Here is a 12,035-nt window from a genome sequence, read left to right on the forward strand (position 1 = left end):
ATATTGAACGAGATAGCTCAAGAATCAAACTACAGTTGACTACAAAACCATTCTTGACAAAAGCAACTTTTGCTTTCCAAACTGGCTTTGGAGAAAATTTGCAAAATTTAATAAGTTCAAAATTGTAAGCTATAAATTGAACTTGCTCTCCCTGTCGCCGCCCTTGGCACCGAAATTTCTATCACCCCTTGATGTGATTTACTTATGCAAGATGCCTCATATATGAAGAAACCGTGCTTCACCATGTACAATTGTATGGATCGACTTAAACTCAATTTTCTTTCGCCTAGGAACCATGCCCTAGCAAAAATTCAAACCCAAAACTTGGAGATAGACAAATAGCCGACCATGCTGAGCATCTTTGCCTCACCAGCCATGGGCCTTTCTTGCATCTTCATGCCGAGCACCTTTGACTTATAAGCCAAAGGTCTTGCCTGGACTTGCCTTACTGCAACTGGATGACTTATTATCTATTGTCGATGATTCTTGACCGTTGTGGAGCAAGATCTTTTGCTTGCAAATTTGAACCTTGCTTGTCGTCCTTTTCCTTTACATGTCATAGCTCAAAATCAGCTCTGACTTTATAACTCAATTCTCGTCACAAGAAAGCCCAACTATTGCAATTTCTTGGCTTGTACAAATCTTCCAAGGAGTTGCACTTTGGCAAAGTTGAACCCTTGTATAAGTTAAATTTGATGCCAAACTTTATCTGCCACCATAGATCATGTTGTAGAAATTGGTCTATGCATGCATGATCTTGCTAAATGCATGCAAGCTTAGTCGGCATGTGCGTTCAAGCGTAGCTAATCACGATCCTTTGCATGGCCACTGCTCGTGGTTTCGTGGCATATGCATGAACACTCCTTGTGGGTTCATGACATAGCCACTCCTCATGGTTTGCTACACCTTGCAGGCTTTGACGAGTTGACAAGTTACTAAGCTGTGGAGTGTTGACTCATGCACAAGCTTGCCGAACCGAAGATAGTGGCCAAACTTTGGCCGTAGCTAAAATTTCTACATGCCACTGTAATTTTTTGCACAGGGCTTTAGAACAATAGTAAAACCCGCATGCGGAGGTCGTACCAAGGCATGGATAGCCCATGCATGCATTCAACTAGACATCCCTTGCTGGAGGCCCTGTTACGGCCATGTGGTAAGTCCCTTTGTAGAGGGTTCCCACTAAAAATATACTTGCCTTTCTTAATCGTCTTGGGATTTTTACACATGCGCGTGCTGATGTGAAAAGGGTATCCAACGGTGATGGCGTTTCCTGCTGTAGCGGATTCAAATGAAGATCAAGATGCAGGGCATTTCTAATGAAGGAGAACACACTTCTCTTGCCTTGTCGATCCCTTTTGGATCCACTCCCACCTCAAACAGTGCAGGTTTTTGCACGGTCCTCCTACATACAAGGGTCGCTTCCCGTAGGCTTGTTGAAGACGCCATTTCATCGTAAGGGAGCTTGCCCATGACCCAAGCTCACAGCTTGGTCACGGCCCCAAGCCCTCCATGAACGTGGGAAGAGAGAGAGAGAGAGAGAGAGAGAGAGAGAGAGAGAGAGAGAGAGAGAGAGAGAGAGAGAGAGAGAGAGCAAGCATCCAAGCATGCTCCCACGGATTGTCCATGCTTCTCCCCCTCCTCCTTGATTGCCTCAATCTCTGATACCAATATGAGAGACTGGGGACTAGCACATGCACATCTCCACCAACCATGCCATATATAAGCCCTTCGCCTGCTAAATATAGGCCCCCTTTATCGCATGTGTGTCTTGGCCCTATGCCTGGCCTGTCTTACCCTAGGACTGACAAATGGCATACTAACCTTCTCTATACATTATTTCTAACTCTTTGTTGTAACCACCACATAACTACCCCATAGGAAGATGTAACCAACAGCGAGAACATTGTATAAGAATCCAACTTGGCAATCACCAGGCACAATGTAAGCACGTGAGCTCTAGCTCTATCCACGTTCATTTCAAGACTTTAGCATGACTATTTACATCTCTCTCTCTCTCTCTCTCTCTCTCTCTCTCTCTCTCTCTCTCTCTCTCTCTCTCTCTCTCTCTCTCTCTCTCTCTCTCTCTCTCTCTCTCTCTCCACTAGAATATGAGTCAAGGAGAGAAAATGTGGATTTATCCCACATGTAGTGGTGCAAGGCTGTAGAGCTACTTAATGCCGATTTCATGAATGAACAAATCCATTCCATGTTTGCATTACATATCTGTTGTTTACGGTGATCTTGTGATGGGTTAGTAAACTACTTTAGATCGTGTTTATGAGTCCAAGTTAATCTATCTTGGAACCTAATTCGCTTGAGTGATAATCTAGCCTACACACACTCACTTGTGTGCACAATGTTTGTCCTTCATCCACCCTAGCTAGCACAATTCCCATTCCCATCAAGTGGTATTAGAGCACCAATTGGCCGATTAAATTTCGCAAGTTGTATGTGTGCATAGTCCTCTACACTAGCTTTAATTTGAGCTGTTAAGCCCCAAAATTCGAGGGGATTAAGCCATCTAATCATATCTCTAACTTTAGGTGTGTATGTGTGCCTACACATTGTAAAGGCGGCACACAAAAGCTTATTTTGGAGTGTCTCACGTGGAAAGCCATGAGGCTTGTTGACTTAGCCCACTAAAGTTGGGATGCTTGATACAAAGGTTGCGGGCTCAAGGCTTGTAGGTTTTGGGAAGCTGGGCGAACGTGAATCAGGCGCCAAATTGTGGTGAAGGGTAGCATTTTGAGTCCGTAGATAGGTGTTCCCACAGTGCACACTTGAAGTCGGACGTGAAGCAGCAATTAAGACCCCCTTTTTGGATCTCTGTCGGGTCTATAGGGTGGACTCCCGCCCCACACTGCTCCGTGCCTATTGGAGGTCAATTGGAAGCTTTTCCTTCTCGCTGCTCGCCTCTTGAGGCGGCGATTCCTATGCATTACAAGCTTTTCCAAGGCCTGCCCACATAAGGGCACTATCTCCCTACCCCACCAACCAAAGCTATATCCTGACAAGGGAACAGTCCCACATGATTACACAAAAGCTGCATTCAAGGAGGGTTTACAAAGCATTCTAGAACTTCAAGCTCCCAAAGGGCATTCTAGTAGATCTACTCTCTCTCTTCAAGAGGGATTCAAAGAAAATTTCAACAAGCATTCAAAATCAACTCTAAGCTTCAAAGAGGAACTTCAAGGCCTCAATTCTTTCAAGCTTCAAATTTTTATAGTGAAGGGTGACTTCACCCAAAAAGGTGGAGGTACTTTACATTGAAGGAAAATTTCAAAGTACTCATTAGAATTAAAAATCTTGCAGCCAAGCACAATTTCTTGCAATGTATGTCACTACATCTATCATTAAGAAAAATAATGTCATCGGGCTCATGTACGGAGTTCTAGACACTAGCCTTGGAGAGTCTCCAAGTGCAAAGACCGCTCCAAGGCACCATGGGGAAATTCAAAAATTCACTTCAAGGGGAGGGAATTTGGCAACAATAGCATTAGCATTCGCATTACCAGTTCTTTTACATCAGTATTTTGGCATTGTACTTGTTTTTTCAATAAAGCTCAAGACAAAGCTATGGCGACATGGACATCATTGGCACCAACAAGGTGCGGCTAGAAGACAAAGACCATGAAGCAATTGAAGACAAAGCATTGAAGAAGATGAAGGTGCTCTTGGATTAGAGCAAAGCAGATTTTTTAAAGGTTTTGCTCTTGGATTAGAGCATTGTTTTTTCTTTTGGATTGGAGTGTGGCTTCTGGATTGGGGTGTTATGCTCTTTGTCTCTTAGATTGGGGATGTATGTTGTCTATGCTCTTGGATTGGAGTGCTGTCTTTCTTCATTAAGTTGTAGCCCAAAGCCAAGGGGAGGTTTTCTATCATCCTTGTGAATCTGTCATCCTTAGTGGATATGTATTGACATCCTATGTGGATACTATGTGTCATCCTTAATGGATAAAAAGTCTTCAATGTATTGTGCTAGTCCAAACCTCCAGGGGAGGATTGTAAGGTGTGAGCTTTGTCTTAGAGTCACTAGAGTATGAGTCAAGGAGAGAAAAGGTGGAATTATCCCACATGTAGTGGTGCAAGGCTGCAGAGCTACTTAAACCTCATTTCATGAATAAACAAATCCATTCCATGTTTGCATTACATCTCTCTTGTTTATGGTGAGCTTGTGATGGGCTAGCAAACTACTCAAGATCATGTTTATGAGTCCAAGTTAATCTATCTTGGAACTTAATTCATTTGAGTGATAATCTAGCTTACACACACTTACTTGTGTACACGATATTTGTCTTTCATTCTGTCATAAAATCTAATAACTAACCAACCCAAATGATTTTCTCATATCAAAATGATCACTTAATGTGGGAGAATAAATGAGAACAAGTGTTAAGATATAGATATGTGCTTATAGATCTATCTCAACACGGGGCCAATAGTAAAGGGGCCCAAATGGGAGATGGAGCATAAGACCTTAGGGTTAGCTTCATTGAAGACCTCCAATAACGTGTGTAAAAGTCCTTTGACCTTAGGTAAGCTAGGGCTGAGCTTGAGGTGGGAATCCAGCCCAAGCTCAAGGTGCTTGTCGTGCTTGAGGTGCATGTCCTGCTTGAGGTGCTTATCATGCTTGAGGTGCTTGATTAAGATGCTTGAGGTGCTTGACTGGCTCCATGCTTGAGGTGCTTGACTTGGTGCATGATTAAGGTGCTTGAGGTGCCTTGAGAAGCTTGCCTGAGATGCTTGTGGGAACACCCCCTACTTCATGTGCTTAGTCATGCTTGATGACTAAGGGGCTTGCTCATCCAAAGTCAAAAATATCCCTACAAGGAGGGGGGCGAGCCTACAAGGGGGGGGGGGGGGGGGTGAGAGAGAACACACACACACACACACAAGGGAAGCCCTAGCTTGAAGAGGCAGCAAGGACACTTGTCAAGTTCCTCCCCATGTTGCCCTCATGGTGTGCCTGAAGCCTATTGGTTGGCCACCCAAGGGGTCCAATGATAATTTAGGATATTTAATTAATTGATTTTGCATTTATCAAGTCCTCTCTCTCAAAGGGGAAAGGGGGACACTTGTCCCAAGGCTACCCATGTTGCTTGTAATGGCTCCTGCTTGTGATTGGCTAGGCCTGGAGGGGTCCAATGAGCTTCAAGCATGAGCTACAAGGGGGGGTCGACCCAAGCAAGCTAGGGGGGTGCTTAGGGGGTATACTCACCCACACACACTCACAAACACTCTCATTGTGTACTATGCAAAGTGCAAGAACTCCCTCTCCTTCTCCAAGCAAGTAGAGGTTGAGAGCCTACACCAACACTCTTGGCTATGGAGTACAAATCCATCCAAGAGCCATGCTTCAATGCTTGAGCTTGCCATCTATTTCTTCTTCATTACTATGCTATTATGTATGCTAGGACAAGAGTTATGATAAGTGAGGAACTAGCTCTTTCTCGTATGAAATGTTTCTTCTTCCTCTTCCCTACCCTCATTCCCTGCTAGCTCTCTCCACCTTCGAAGGTGTTTGAGGTCTTGGGACTGAGGCTTGGTATAGTTAAAGCTTTCTTCAAGTTTAGGTTATGCTATGATGGTGATGCATGAAGCTTTCCATCTTCATTGCTTCACCTAGGTCACAAGGAACACAAAGAATGTATTGTAACAAGTCTTTCTTTATGGGAGAAATCATAATACAAATGCCTATTGGAGGGGGGACCGGCTCCACATAAATCCGGTCCTCAACTGTTGTCATGTTCTCTAAATTCTCTCTCTTGCAAAAGTATTGTCCATGCCAAGTTAACTAATTGCTATAATCATGTTGCTATCTTCAATTATGTCTACCCGCTATGCTCACAAAATCATTTCTTGAAAGTACTCTCATTAAATTCCGCTACTCTCAAATTGAATAGGGAAATTCCATTACATTGGTATCAGAGCATTTGGTTTCTCTTTTCTTGCTTAAGAAGAGAGGTCCTTAAGTTCGCCTATAAATGGTTGATGTTGTTAATTATAATAGAGTAAGTGGAACTGGGATCTAATATCGGTTTTGTTAAGCCCACTATGTGGGGGATGGTGCACACCTCGGGGGCTTTGGACTTAATAATGGAGTCTTTTTAGACTTGCCTACGGCTTTACCATTATTGAGCCATAGAGAAGTCCGAAAGGAGCTAGCCCTTGGCAACTCTGCTATGTTAGACCTACTCCTCTACTCTCTATAATTAACCACTTTGAGCCGTGGGTGTAGATACTTAAGAGCCGATTTTCAAAGGCTAAGAGGAGTGGCAACTAAGGTTTTGAACTGCCAAAGCATACACTAAGTATAAACATAAATTTTGTTAACATGGCTGACAATAATCAAGAGAGTAGAATGAACATTGATAGCTTTGATTTTGCACATGAAGGTGCTAATGATGATGCTCCCATGTTTGTGAATTATCTCGTCGCTAGGTTGCAGCAAGCTATGGGCAACCCTGCTTTGCAAGCCGAAGTTACTCAACAACTTCGTGCTTATGGAATTTCCCTTCCTTTCCCAGAGGAGAGAGAGCTTAGGAGGCCTCTTGAAGAGACCCCCAAAAAAAGACTCTCTCCCATTCGAGAGGAGGAATCCAAAGAGAAAGAAAGCAATGAAAGTCTAAGTTCTTCTGAAGAGGTGGCTCCACGAAGACGGTGGTCTAGACGATCGCCTACTCCTCCCAAGAGGAAAAGAGAAACCTATAGTCCTTCTCCTCATCACTCTGAAAGCCAAGAGAGGAAACAAAGGAAGAAAAGGGCTAGGAAGAGCTCACCCTCTTCTCCTTCTTCTTCACCTTCCTCCTCTTCCGATGAAAGTTATGGCTATTCTCCTAGAGAATACAAGAGGGGAGGACATCGCAAATCATTTCCTGCATGGCGAAGGTCACAAAAGCTAAAGAAGTTCAAGGAGGGAGGAAAGAGTATCTCTTTTCTCACCTACGATGGCACCTTTGGTGCTACCGACAAAGTGTTGGCCTTCATCCAGCAATTTGATGCGGCCTTTGGGGACGAGGGCTTCACAGAGTCCTCCAAGCTACGCCATGTAGCTATGCACTTCCAAAAATCAGCTCGTCAATGGTGGGCTAGCCTTCGTGGCAATGGAGAAGCCCCAAAGACATGGAAAACTCTACGAGTTTCCATCCTGAAGCAATTTCTTCCAAGCGGAACTAAAGATAAAGTTCTTACCGAATGGCGCGGCTTGAAGCTTCTCTCTCATGAGTCTATCAACAAGTATGTAGACAAGTTTTGGGATTTACATCTCAAAGCTACTGTCTTTCAAAAGATAGACTTTACCGAGCAAAGACAGCAATTCTGTGCGGGATTACATGAAGAGATGGCCGAATACATCAACTCTCAACGGCCTGGTACTATTACCGAAGTAATCCATCACACGATGGTTGCTTCACGCATCAATTTCCATCAAGGGGCTAGACGTAATGTCAAGCCCATGGAAAACAAAGATAAAAATGATGCAAAGGGGAAATCCAATGCTCAAAATAATTCCCAAGGTACTTCCAACAACAACAATAACAACAACAACAACAATAGTTCCAAGGAGAAGGGAGTTTACAAAGGTAAAAAAAAACTCTCTCCTGAAGAGCTTGAAGCTTTTCGCAAGGACCATAAATGTTTCAAGTGTGGGGAGCAAGGACATGGCTATCGTTCTTGCCCCAAGAAGAATACTCGCAATGAGACTCCTAGGGCTTCCACCATCGAAGCTCCAAAAGAGGATGCTCATTGCAAAGGATCATCACTCTCCTATGCTTGGGGAAAGGTAAGAGAGCATGATGCCTTCATCTTGTTTGAGCTTGGCTCTACTCTCAACTTCATATCAATAGAGTTGGCCACCAAGTTGGGCATTCAAGCTTTTGAGATGGGAGATATAGTAACAGCTGATGCAGCTTTCAAGGGACAACAAGCCTCCGTTACTCCCTTGATTGGGAAGTTGAGGCTTCATGTCCAAAGCTATGTCGACAAAGAAGACTTCTTCATCTCTCCTCTCCAACATCAGGATGTTATCCTAGGGGCACCATGGTTTGATCGCATGGCTGCCAACATGAAGTTCCCTGAAAGGAGAATTTACTTCACCTACAGGGGAAAGAACATGTATATAGATGCTAGTGAGCGTGGTTGCACTATTCCACTTATAAATCCTCTTTCTTTTGATAAATCAATGAAGAGCTCAGTTTCTGCGTACATGATTTATGTCAAAGAGTCTCTAAAAGCTAATAATGTTTCCTATCATTTTCATCAAATGAAAATGATAGGAATCAAGAAGAGTTAGACTTGTCTACTTTTCTAAAAGGATTCCAAGATGTGTTCATTGATGATATCCCTATGGACCTACCTCCAAAACGAGTGCATGATGACCATCGTATTGAGCTCCTTCCAGAAGCTCACTGCCTAACAAACCTCCTTATCGAGTCTCACAAGCTCAGCAAGAGGAGATTATGAGGCAAGTACAGGAATTGGTAGACAAAGGGATGGTGAGGCCTAGTTCCTCTCCCTTTTGTTCTCCAGACCTTTTAGTGCAAAAGAAAGATGGTACATACCGTATGTGTGTGGACTATCGAGCACTAAACCATATCACTATCAAAAACAGATTTCCCGTGCCTTGGGTAGAAGATCTGTTTTATAAGCTACAAGGCTCTACCTACTTCAGTAGGATTGACCTTAAGAGTGGCTATCATCAAATAAGGATAGTGGATGAAGATATCCTAAAGACCGAATTTCGCACAACATTTGGTCTTTATGAAAATCTAGTCATGGCTTTTGGCTTGACTAATGCACCAGCTACTTTCAATCATCTCATGGAGAAATTTTTTAGACCATATCGTAAATTCACTGGAGTGTTCTCTGATGATATCATCATCTACTCCAAATCTTTGGAGGAACATAAGCAACATCTCCAAGTGATTTTTCAAGCCTTGAGGGAAAACAAACTTTTTCTCAACCAAAAGAAAAGTGAATTCTTCCTTCAAGAGATTCAATATCTAGGTCATATTATCTCTCACGATGCTATTCGTATTGATCCATCAAAGTTAGAGGTAATAAAATCATGGCCTAACCCAAGGAATCTACATGAGCTAAGAAGCTTTATTGGTATGTGTGCATAATATAGACGCTTCATAGCAAAATTCTCTCAAGTAGCAGGACCACTACACGACTTAACAAAGAAGAACGTTAAGTTTGTATGGACTGCTAAGGAGCAAAATGCTTTTGAAAAACTCAAAGAGAAGCTTACTTCCCAACCAGTCCTCGTGCTTCTGGATCTCTCAAAACCATTTGAGGTCCAATGTGATGCTTGTGGTGATTGCCTTGGAACGGTTGCCTTGGAACGGTTTTACTTCAAGAAGGGCATGCCATAGCATATGAGAGCCGAAGGCTCAATAGTGATGAACGAGTCTTGGGCATTTATGAGAAAGAGCTTTTAGCTGTTCTACATGCCCTAGATACATGGAAGCACTACCTATTGGGGACTCCATTTATCCTACGAACCGACCACCAAAGTCTCAAGTATTTCATGACGCAAACCAAACTTTCCGACAAACAAATGAGGTGGGCAAATTTTCTTTCGCAATTTAATTTCCATATTGCTCACATAGCTGGTAAGCACAATCAAGTTGCCGATGCACTTTCACGATGACCAAAAGTTAATGCGGTGTCTATAGCTACTCACAATGATCTATCCTCTATGATAGATGAGTATGCTACTGACCCTGACTTTAGAGACATAATGTCAGCCCTTGCTTTGGGGAAGAAAGAGGAACCATTCACCTTGCAGGATGGTTATCTTCTCCACGGAAATAGGCTATGTGTTACCCATTCCCTTCGTGGGAAGGTTATGTATGAATCCCATGCTCCTCCATATGTAGGGCATAGAGATATTCAACCTACTCTCCGAGGATTAGAGACGTATTTCTATTGTCCTACCATGAAAGTGGACATAAAAGAGTATGTTTCAAAATGTGTAGTATGCCAAAAGACCAAGTATGATAGAGGGAAGCAACCTGGATTACTCCAGCCATTGCCTATTCCAAATTCACCATGGGAGAGTATATCCATGGATTTCATCTTTGGATTACCCAAGTCTATCCATGGGAATACAGGAATATGGACAATAGTCGACAGGTTTAGCAAGCAAGCACATTTTATTCCTGTCAAAAAGACTATTAAGGCACATCAAATGGCAACTCTCTTCATATCTCAGATTTTCAAGCACCATGGATTACCCACATCCATCGTGTCAGATAGATATCCTAGAATGACCAGTAATTTCTGGAAAGGTCTCTTTGAAAATCTAGGAACAAGATTGAATTTCTCTTCGGCCTATCACCCACAATCGGATGGCCAAAGTGAGATAGCCAATCTTACGATACTCGATCTACTCAAGACTTATGTTACCGAAGTAGATCAACGCTCACAATGGGAAAAGTATTTACCTCTAGTAGAGTATGCCTACAATAATTCTGTACATACTTCTATGGGGAATGCACCTTTCGAGATCATAGAGGGAAGACTTAAAGGTCCCTTGCTACTCAAAGTACATGGGAAGATCTTCGCGGCCGATGAGTATAGCCGTGACCTACAAGAATCTTTTCAAAAGATTAGGGAGGCTATAGCCATCTCTCAACAAAGGCAAAAAGCTAATGCTGATAAGCACAGAAGAGCCTTAATGTTCAAAGAAAATGATTGGGTCTTAGTCAAGTTTCCTAAGGCTCAATTAAGGTAAACGACGGGCAAAAATCCTACGGGCCATCAAAAGTATTATGCTAAACTAGCAAAAAGATACTATGGTCCTTTCCAAATCTTGAAGCCCATCAATGAGACGGCTTATCAACTCAAGTTGACCAACCATTGGCTTATACACAATGCCTTTCATGTAAGCCTACTTAAGCCCTACAAAGGAGAGCCACCAACTGAACCTATTATTGAAGACCCTCCCGAAGTTGAAGACCAAGAAGAGGTGCTACAACCCGAAGCTGTCCTTCGGCATGAAGACAAGGTACTACGACATGGTAAGATAATCCGACGGTATCTTATTAAGTTCAAAAATTATCCTTTTGAAGATGCTAAATGGATGCAAGGAGTACAACTTAAGGATAGTATGAACCTTTTCAATGCTTACAATGCTACATTAGAGTAAGCAAATGTACAACTCTCTTTTAAATGACTCATGTTTTTGTCTTATAAGACTAATCCTCTTTTTAATTGTGCACAAATTTAACTAGTATGCATGCTTAGAATCATGTTTGTGATGACGACGTCTCTCAAACACCAAGTAGAATTTGTCACTCTACTTTGGGAGAATGAAATGGACTAAAGAGCAGACATGCTTGCGGCAGCTATGTCTCCCAAGCACCAAATGGATTAGTCATCCATCTTGGAAAGATGTCGTAGGGTAAAAAAGGGATCCTCTACCCACTAAGTACGATTGACTAATGACTAAGACTTTATCTCTTCTACCCCATAGTCGAGGACGACTATGATTTCAAGAGAGAGGTAATGTCATAAAATATAATATCTAACCAACCCAAATGATTTTCTCATATTAAATTGATCACTTAATGTGGGAGAATAAATGAGAACAAGTGTTAAGATATAGATATGTGCTTATAGATCTATCTCAACACGGGGCCAATAGTAAAGGAGCCCAAATGGGAGATGGTCTATCAAGAGCAAGGCTAACCAATGGAGCATAGGACCTTAGGGTTAGCTTCATTGAAGACCTCCAATAATGTGTGTAAAAGTCCTTTGACCTTAGGTAAGCTAGGGCTGAGCTTGAGGTGGAAATCCGGCCCAAGCTCAAGGTGCTTGTCGTGCTTGAGGTGCTTGTCCTGCTTGAGGTGCTTGATTAAGATGCTTGAGGTGCTTGACTGGCTCCATGCTTGAGGTGCTTGATTTGGTGCATGATTAAGGTGCTTGAGGTGCCTTGAGAAGCTTGCCTGAGATGCTTGTGGGAACACCCCCTACTTCATGTGCTTAGTCATGCTTGATGACTAAGGGGCTTGCTCATCCAAAGTCAAAAA

This window comes from Adiantum capillus-veneris, chromosome 4 (genome assembly GCF_014529385.1).
Source record: "Adiantum capillus-veneris isolate H3 chromosome 4, ASM1452938v2, whole genome shotgun sequence".
Lineage (NCBI taxonomy): Eukaryota > Viridiplantae > Streptophyta > Polypodiopsida > Polypodiales > Pteridaceae > Adiantum > Adiantum capillus-veneris.